This window comes from Gymnoscopelus microlampas (genome assembly GCF_963454915.1).
Source record: "Gymnoscopelus microlampas genome assembly, chromosome: 23".
Classification (NCBI taxonomy): domain Eukaryota; kingdom Metazoa; phylum Chordata; class Actinopteri; order Myctophiformes; family Myctophidae; genus Gymnoscopelus; species Gymnoscopelus microlampas.
In genome coordinates this window covers 8,852,988-8,864,042 of record NC_139960.1, presented here as the reverse complement: position 1 = coordinate 8,864,042, position 11,055 = coordinate 8,852,988, and positions in this window count along the sequence as shown.

Sequence of the window (11,055 nt, the reverse complement as noted above, 5' to 3'; positions counted from 1 at the left end):
GTGTGGATTCCATGATATCCCCCCTCATTCATTTTTATGGTGCTGCTTCTGGTTAGACTGAATACATGACTTTCTGCTATGTTTGAGAGCCCCCCCCCCAACATTGAAAGCTTAAGTATGATTTCTGGTTTGTGTGTACAAACACACTCCCCCCTCCACCCTCTGACAGACATTAAAGTGATGGCTGTCTTTGATGCATTAATTGATTAGAGCAACTGCTAAACTGTGTAACTAAAGAGTTACACAGTGTACCTTTAAATTGCAGAATAGGAACAATATCAGACCTACAGGCTCAAAATGCATCGCATAATAATGATGCGTTGTAAGCTTGTAAGTTTGCTATTTTCACTGCTATTTTCATACAAAGACTTATATAAAGTGGTTGAGAAAAGTCTCCCTCCTTCTGTTTTTTTTTATTTTTTTTATGGAACCCTATGTGTGTAATGCATTTAGTGTGTTTTTTGAGTGTAGTGCCAACAGTAACAGATGTGTTCATTGTGTATGATTTGGATGTTTTGTTGTGCCGTTTAGAGTCATGCTGTGATGTCTCCAGTCATGTGTGACCAAAATGCTTCTGTATTATAAATTACCATCCAAAACAACAACGAAAAAGATCTTTAAAAGCCCAGGAAACACTGTATTCTGGATGTATACTGTTTGTGTGCTATTGGTTATTTGGCACAGTGAGAAATTATGGCAATGATTGTGCGTTTTGTCGTCACGTGTTGTTGTTGGCTATTATATGTTGACAGATTATAGCAATAATATGATCTTTTGTTCTTTCTGCACACATGTGTTTTCAGCTGCAGTGATGGAATATTGATGAATTATAGCAATATGATTTGGAGACTTCCCCCAACGTGTGTGTGTGTGTGTGTGTGTGTGTGTGTGTGTGTGTGTGTGTGTGCGTGCGTGCGTGCGTGTGTGCGTGCGTGCGTGCGTGCGTGCGTGCGTGCGTGCGTGCGTGCGTGCGTGCGTGCGTGCGTGCGTGCGTGCGTGCGTGCGTGCGTGCGAGCGAGAGAGAGAGTGTGTGTGTTGCATGTTATTGCATGTTAACAAAATACAGCAATGTTTGTGTCAAAGCCTGTAAATGACATACATTATTGAATATGATATCCTCTGTCTCTCACTGTTCATCATAACACATGTAGCCCTGCCTCTCTGTCTCTCTCTGTGTCTTTCTCTGTCTGTCTCTGTCTATGTCTATGTCTATGTCTATGTCTGTCTATGTCTATGTCTATGTCTATGTCTATGTCTATGACTATGTCTGTCTATGTCTATGTCTATGTCTATGTCTATGTCTATCTCTATCTCTATGTCTCTGTCTCTGTCTGTCTTTGTCTATCTCTGTCTCTTTCTTTGTCTCTCTTTGTCTCTCTCTCTCTGTCTCTAACTCTCTCTCTGTCTCTGTCGCTGTCTCTCTTTCAATCCCCACCCCTCTCTTTTTTCAGTCTGTCTCTCTGTCTCACTCTCTCTCGCTCTCTCGCTGAGGGAAACGACACTGCATGTTTATTATATGTATTCATGCATGCATAATTACAGTACTTAGAGGCTCTTCCGTTAGACTTTGCTGGAAGACAACGATCAATTTAAAATGTAAATGTGTTGTGCGTGGGATCGGTGAATCCACAGCAACAACAATAACATCCATGGTGACACATTGTGTTACTATACTCCAAACCCTGCACCTTATATACAGTATAATTGTTGCTCATCACCTCTGCTGTTGGTTCCATTCTGAACACTGTATGACGTGTTCTATGAGCTGCTATCCTTTGAATTAAGGTGCCTTGCTCAAGGGCACAATGAACCCATTGTCTGTACATCAGACACATATTCACAATATACCATGTACAATATCGATACAATATGATATAGAACTAGAAAAAGTGCTCCTCGGAGCACAGGTCTCCGCCAGGCGAGGTGGTAAAAGTCAATCTTAACCAATCAGGGTGACATGAACAGGACAATGTGAAGGTTCAAGGCCATCGGACGCTGTGTTCATGATAGTATCACATTAGACAGTACTGTTCCTGATTAATTCTGTCTTACCTATTTATATTACATATTGTGATGTCACGTGAAGCTTGACTAATGTTATGTGTTCACAGACGGACGGACACACACACATACCGACGGACAAAGTGAAAACATACTCTCCACCATGCCTTCGGCCTGGCGGAGACAAAAAGCAAACCAAAAATACAATGTTCACTAAAACATCATCACATCTCAGGAACTACAACTTAGTTCCCTATTTAGAAGCTGGCTTCAAGTGCTGCTGGACCAGCTCTTTAAGGAGGGGGTCCTTGACAATAAAATGTTTGAGAACCACTGGCTTAAATAACATTGGGGGACAAGCCAAAAATAAGCAACTTCACTTTAGAAAGAAGCCCCATGTTTCGCAACCCGCAACTTTGCAGAAGAAGCAGCCCAAAGTCACCTATAATTAAGCAGACATGGCAACACTGGGCTCCAGCACCTCACCCAAGTCCACTGGCAGAGTAGCCTCGTTCCCAGCCTCACACATCTGCGACGAGAAGAGCCTGGTCACGACCTGAAGCAGAGAGTGCCTATAGGGGCAGAGCTTCCGTCGTACATGTTTTCCCCCGGAAACGATATTTTTCGACCAATCACAACACTCGTTCCATTCACGGAGAATGTTAACAGATTTGTAAAGCATCCACGTCATTTCCTTGGGCGGTATACTTCCGCTAAATTCTGCTACTTCCGTTTAGGCACTCAATCGGCAGGGACGCGGGAAGTGGGGTGCTGAGGGTGCTGCAGCACCCCCTGCCGTTGTGAGGGAAAAAAAAAAAAAAGGCTGAACGCGTGTGTGTGTGTGTGAGAGATTTTCTCCGGTGGGCGCGGCTCCGCCAAAATAATTAAATCACATAACCCTAATCCAACCCTAACCCTAACCCTAAAACCGAAATAAAGTAACAAAAAAAGTAACTTTATCCGCGGGAAACCCGAGGGACCCATGCGCGGGAAACCCGAGGGACCCATGCGCGTGCAGGGTCCCTCGGTGCTTTAGAGCACCCCTTGCTCTAAAGCACTTCCCGCGTCCCTGTCAATCGGCCAGGTCTTGTCCAGCATGCTGGCAGATCAGTGGTGGGTTTTTCACTCTTAACTCTGAGAGGCTCAAATAGATTGTTAGGTAGTTAGTGTATAAAATATCTATTTTATAAAGGGCATTCAGTGCAGGTCACGGGACTGGAGTTGAACACATGAACGCCTCAGAGTAGTAAATGTCATTGGTCAGTTTATCCTAGAACAGGGGTCTTCAACGTTTTCAGGCCAAGGACCCCCTAGCTGAGAGAGAGATGAAGCAGGGACCCCCTACTCTATATAGTATAAAAAGCTCTCAACGCCTCGCAGCGCGAGGCGTTGAGAGCTTGTAGATCTGCTATTTTCGGCTAATGTTCCCCTCAGAAAAGGAGTTCTAGGGTTCAAGTGGTTAATGTAAAAAAAACAAAATCCTATCACACAAAGATTTGGCGGACCCCCTATAGTAGCTCTGAGGACCCCCTAGGGGTCCCGGACACTCTGTTGAAGACCCCTGTCCTAGAGTTTTGAGATAAACAAACAACATAAATCAAGGAGACCCAGGAAAACAAGATAGCTAGGATATATCACACACGCCTGGCACGCACGCACGCACGCACGCACGCACGCACGCACGCACACACACACACACACACACACACACACACACACACACACACACACACACACACACACACACACACACACACACACACACACACACACACACACACACACACACACACAGGCACACTTTGTCACTGAAAGATGGATGTCATCCACAGGCCATAGTTGGGGGCTCTCACAGCCTTCTGTGTGTGTGTGTGTGTGTGTGTGTGTGTGTGTGTGTGTGTGTGTGTGTGTGTGTGTGTGTGTGTGTGTGTGTGTGTGTGTGTGTGTGTGTGTGTGTGTGTGTGTGTGCGTGCGTGCGTGCGTGCGTGCGTGCGTGCGTGCGTGCGTGCGTGCGTGCGTGCGTGCGTGCGTGCGTGCGTGCGTGCGTGTGTGTGTGCGTGCGCATCCGTGTGCACATGCATGTGATGCGGATGGCGGGATGAGACAGAGCGAAACACAGATGGGGGGATGAGTGATGGGTGTTCATGGCCTCCTCGGGACACAGACAGAGACTCTGTTATGATTCGGTCACATAGGTCAGTTGTTCTCAAAGTGGGGGTCAGGACCCCAAATGCTTAATGTTTGTTTTCTCACTCAGTAAACAAACCAACATGCAGTATAAGTGTATATACACGGTATCTGCACATGTATAAAGGCACAACTTCAGGACTTTTAACCTTTTTAATACCAAATTGGCCAAATTGTCAAATATTGTCAAATATTGTCAAATATTGTCAAATATTGTCAAATGTTGTCAGATATTGTCAAATATTCTCAAATATTCTCAAATAAATATATTGTCAAATGAAAACCATATAACTTGTAGATCGACTATTTTCACAATATTTATCTGTGGAACCGAGTCAAACTAAATGTAATACCTACAATTCCAAGTGCTTGTCAAGGTGGGGGGTCCCCAGTTCAAATATGATTTTCTTGGGGGGTCCCCAGTTCAAGTATGACTGTTCAAATATGATTGTTTTGGAGGCGTCGTGGCCTGAAAGGGAAAGGGAAAGGTTTGGGAACCCTTGATTTAGACGATTGTCTCTAACGTCTCATCAATGCCGTTGAGAGATTCAAGACTTAACTTTTAAGTAAGATCACGTTGAATCCGTGGGTAGGAAAACAAAGTCATTAACTTCCTTTCACCCTCTAAGATCTTTTGGTGAAAGTAGACAGATTCCTCTTTAGTTTTTCACTCCTGTGTTCGTCTGTACAGAATTATACCATCTGGTATGAATGTTTGTCTGTTGCCTTAAAGTCAACGTTTGTTCAACGATTGTAGGTCAAACACTTGAGAGACTCAGACTATGTATCTACACATAATTACAGTATTGAGGTTAGCGAGGAATATCACTTCAAACATTAGCCATGTTTTGAATGGGGGAATATGAGCTGCTGCCTTCAGAAAGGAGATACGGAGTTCCAAAGTTCAATAAGGTCAGATTAAAGAAGTCCTTTTTTTCATCAGTTGATTTTGAGGCAAGATTCTCAATCTGGTTAGGGGTAGGCTGAGCCATTTCTCTTGTCTCTTGTCATGTTTTTATCTAGGCCTATGTTATTTTTATTAGTTTTTATTTGTGTCAAATGCAGTGGTGTAAAGTAACTAAGTTAGATCTGCTATAGTTACTTTGCAGATATGAATGATTACATTATAAAACATACATACCACATACCACTTTAGCCCTATCTTATACCTAGGCTATTTGAAAATAGCCGATCTACAAGCTCACAACGCGTCGCATCGCGACGCGTTGTGAGCTTATAGATCTGCTGTTTTCAAAAATGTTAGTACTTTTACTTTTGGTACTTTAAGTTCATTTGGATACCAATACGTTTGTACTTTTACTCAAGTAGATTTTGAATTCCGGACTTTTCCTTGTAACAGGGTATTTCTACCTTGCAGTTTGATACTTTTACTTAAATAAAAAATGTCAGTACTTTTTCCACCACTGGTCAAATGTGTGTATTAGGTGTTGCACACAAGCAAAAACTAAATCAAAATGAAAAATACAAAATGATACTTTCCTCCCCACTTTTTGATGTCGGTCTTGCAGTATTAGCTCTTCTACTTTGCATGTAAAGTGGTGTATAGCTAGGTGTGTCCATGGGTCCCAAACCCCTGACCATCTGCAGCGTCCATCCCCCAGGAAGGGCTTCGGGAGGGACGGAGGGAGGGCTGTCTAGATGGATCTTCATCCCCCAGGAAGGGCTTCAGTCCTGGAGGGGGACGGACGGAGGGAGGTCTGTTTAGATGGATCTCCATCCCTCAGGATGGGCTTCGGTCCTGGGGGGGGGACGGAGGGAGGCTATGGGCTGCATGTGGGGGCTGTTTGGATGGATCTCCATCTCCATGTGGACGTGAGCCTGGATTCTCTAGAGAGACAGCTGGCAAAACACAGTCTCACCTGGCCCTGACACACACACACACACACACACACACACACACACACACACACACACACACACACACACACACACACACACACACACACACACACTCAGACATACAGGCAGCTGCTAGCCTGATAGGGAGGCTGGATGCGGGCACGATACATGCGGGGGTGAATGACACAACTACACACACACACACACACACACACACACACACACACACACACACACACACACACACACACACACACACACACTGGTTCAGTAAACATTTAAACTTGCACACACGTATAAACAAAAAGCATGAAAAGTAAGTCAACCTGCAAAGTAACTCATTATGTGAGAGAGCCCCACACCGCACACACGCGCACGCACGTGCACGCATGCGACACGCACACGCACTTAATAGACTTTATAAACGCAGCTCATTTACCATGGATGCAAGAAATGTGTAGCCCCCTCTCCCCTGGAATAACTCTGAGGACCCCTTAGGGGTCCCTGACCCCTGTTGAAGACCCCTGGGAGAGAGAGAAAGTGTGTGAGAGAGAGACAGACAGACAGACAGACAGACAGACAGACAGACAGACAGAGAAATGTGGTGTGTATCATTTAATATACTGTAGACATACTTGAACAATAAAACAATATCTCTTAACAGTGTCTTTCTACACCCACTATCTCTCATAGTGACACCAAGATCTGTGGAGGTGGAGATGACCTTGCCCAACACACGCCAAGGGGAATTATGCTTGGTAAGCACTGCACATCGTAATATTGTTGTGATATTCTGTGCTTTCACCACAGTTGTCCTGAAAAGGCTTTGTCTGTTTTAGGAACAAATAATAAACAAAAGGTTTGAAATTGTGTGTACATAATGTGGATGCTACTGTGAATTGGGGTTGTGTCAAAAATTGCTTAATTTCTGTTGTCTCTGTCTACAGGTTCAGTTGCTTCTCCTGAAGATGTATCTATACATCAGTGGTTTTCAAAGTGAAGTCCGGCCCCCAGGGGTCCTTGGGGGGGTTCCAGGGGGTCCTCAGCTAAATGATTGTTAACTGTGCACTCTCAAAGTTATGGGGTCTGTGGCCTAATGCATATAGTAAACTTAGCCTGGGATCCAGCCTCATTCACTAAGTTCGGCTGATAGCGAGTGAGAAGAGAAATCCGCCGAACGTAGCCAGCCAAGCAGTCTGGATCCCAGGTTATAGTAAACGCCACGGTTGGTCCTTGAATTGAAAAGGTTTGAGAACCACTGATCTACATCATCTCCTGGACTAACACTGTACTGTACTTGAAAATGACATTCTCTACGGTAAACTCTGTTTTGAAGTGTTTTACTTACAAACATAGTCTTTACTTGTTCATGCCATCGTGGTGAACGATGCTTCCAAGATAACGTGAAATGATCTGTATTTTCTAAGAGCTGTTCTTCTATTTGTATATGTGTTGGTGTGTATTGGTGTTGATGGGTACATGATTGTTGTGTTGTTTTGAAGTATACCTACATGATAAATATCATTCCATCCCTGGGTTAGAAATGATTGGGAAACTGACCCTATAAAGCAGATGAACATACACATTTATATAGGGGGATTTAATGTGTGAGAAATGTGATGAATGTCTATTATGTGGATACTGCGTGTGTGTGTGTGTGTGTGTGTGGGGGGGGGGGGGGGGGGTTCACCCACCCTAGGGAACAGTGTACCACTGTGGGGTGATCTTTGCATCCCCACGGGCTTAACATAAACCATGTACAGCTGTGTTTAAAGGGGTTCACTGAGTTAATTCAAAAAGGACACAGTGGTAATGCTGACACACACACACACACACACACACACACACACACACACACACACACACACACACACACACGCACGAACGCACGCACGCACGCACGCACGCACGCACGCACGCACGCACGCACACGCACACACACACACACACACACACACACTGACTAATGTTATGGGCAGATAGAGAGGGAGCTGCCGGAATATCGCTGTGCCAGCTGGCAACACCACACACACACACACGCACACACGCACACACGCACACACGCACACACACACACACGCGCGCGCGCGCGCGCACGCACACACACGCACAGACCTCCCTCCACCCACCCACCCACACTTGACTGTGTACAAAAGAGGGCTTCATCAAAGCCATTCATGTCGCCTCGATAAGTCATCATCTCATTTGCAAGACAAATGCTGGAGTCAGCCCCCGAATACTGACAGCATCCCCTTTCTCTAGAGGGGCAGGCGGACCAAATGGTCATGTCCGTTTCTTTTTTTGTATTTTATGTATTTTATGATTTAAAGGGAGTATTTTCCAATTTTTTTCAACGGACAAAGCGTTAGGGAAGCGTCTTCTTCCTCCCCAATAATGATAAAAAACGTTATTATTTAATATTCATATTTTGTAAATATACATGTTGTGAATGGTCAAATGACTGTATGTTATGAAAATATATTTCCATTTAACCCATTAAAACTGTGAACCCATCTGTGTCATTCTAGATTTTAGCTTTATAGCAACGTTTTTCAGAAAACTCTTTGGATTTAGAACAGTGGTTTACAACAATGGTTCTCAAAAATAGCAGATCTACAATGTCGCGGCGTGTGACAAAGTGACACGCTGCAAGCTTTTAGATCTGCTTGTAGATCTGCTTTTAGATCTGCTTGTACACTGGTTGTAGATCTAGTGTTTTTGATCATTTTTGAAAAATGTTGAAAGTGTTTGAAAAATGTTGAAAATCTTAAAAAGATTTAACACAAATCTTCTAATTTTCAGACAGGGGTCCGCAGCCAAATACATATCAATTTGGGGGTCCTTGGTATGAAAAAAAATTAGAATGACTGAATCAGAAGGCATTTGTAGAATCGGCCTTAGGTCTTAATATACATACGTGTTATTTTGAATGGTCAAAATACTGTATGTTATGAAAATGTATTTCCATTTAAACTTGCGACCTCATTGACCTCTGTGTAATTCCACAAGGTCATTTGATCAATGCCTTCACAGGCCTGACTATACTGTCCTTGTAGATGGCAGGGCTATTGATTTGATGTGCTTTAAAAAAAAAACATAAGCACATACAAAAGATCAAATCTCGGGTGCCGGACAGAAGGACACGTTACAAATAGAAAAATAGAATCTTTACACATCACTGGATCCTGTTTTCCCCATTGTGAGTTTATTCGATTACCTCCAAGGTTGATGCATGGTTTGAGTGTCTTCCTTTTAAAACCTTTAAACTGTGATGCATGTGATCGGTCCATAGACTGTTGCTTTAATGCATTCCTTGTTGTGTTGAATCATTAAATGAACCCCGGTAGGTCAATGCGTCTCCATTCTGTGTGTACCTTTCTAATTGGTTCATTGGGATCACCTCTGCAGTCAGTGACAGCTTGACCAAAGTGGAATAAATGGGACCTCATGGATTTTTAAAACATGCTTGAATCAATGACATGTCATAGGGATTTGGAAGCACATACACACCCACACACACTAAAGGGGGGGCGTTCGGGCCAAGCACTAAACTGGTGACACTTGCTTTGGCAATGTAAACAAACGTATGTTTTATCATGCCAAGAAAGCTCCTTTGAATTAGATTAAATTGAAAATATACACAATCTTGATCAATCTTCTCATCCTTGGCACAACATAATTTCAAATGAATTCAAATCAATCTGGGTGTCCTTGAAATTAAAATGTTTCAGAAATGAGAAAAATGCATATATATTTCTACTTTTCACAATACATGGAAGTATCCTGTATTGACATGAAAAAAAGAAAGAAAGCAAGAGGGCTAAATGGCAACAGGTGGCATGTTGTAGGCCTAATCCTGCACAGCTGCACCAAATCACTGCAATCAAAGGTTTCAGCCCCTCACTTCCTGTTGTGATGAGATTTCTGTCTACAAACTTTAACCAAATGCATTACTCTGTAATTCATTCAGAGTGAAGTGATTTATTCACCCCTGAAGATGCTTTCGTCTGATGCTCAGGAGGACCACATACATCAACGTCCATGGCATTGTGTCGTGTCTGTGTTGTTGGAACATTTAAACGGTGAGTGTAGTAAGTTCTCAAGATCAGTGGTTCTCAACCTTTTCAGGCCGCGACCCCCCAAAACTCTACTTCAACCGGTGGGTTGGGAACCCCAGGGGTCCCCACATGATTTTGGGGGGGTCCCCAGATGACATTGAAGTGACAATTTAAGGACTTTTAAGACCTTTTTAATACCTAAAAAGGAAAGGAAAGAAAATAGAAAGAAAATAAAAAAAGGCCTGCATCAAAAGTAATCAACAAACTATACTATACTATAGAAACTGGTCAAACATTTGCCAAATTGTCAAATAATATAAGAAAGAGGCAAACGTTTTGAAAAATAGCCGATCTGCAAGCTCACAACGTTGTGAGCTTGTAGATCAGCTATTTTCACAATTTATTTGTGTCAAACTAAATGTAATGCCTCAATTCCTACAATTCCAAGTGCATGTCAGGCTGGGGGTCCCCAGTTCAAATATGATTATTTTGGGGGGGTCCTCAGTTCTAATATAATTATTTTTGGGTGGTCATGGACTGAGAAGGTTGAGAACCACTGCTGTATGGTAATTTGACTGAAGTACTGGGATTGAGTGTAACCTACTGTGTCGACCACCGCCTGTAGGTGGTGCTATGATGCAGTGATTCAAAGTGAAAAGAGCTGCGTCTAGTATAGAAGCAGAGAGACTGCGGCAGTCAGCCAGGAAAACACACACACACACACACACACACACACACACACACACACACACACACACACACACACACACACACACACACACACACACACACACACACACACACACACACACACACACACACACACACACACACACACACAGATAGCCAACCTCTTCTTGACCTGATAGTTATTAAACGTGCTCTATAGATAAATGACTCTACTAATTAAACTCAATGAGTGAGTATCCGTTATACAACAAACATATTC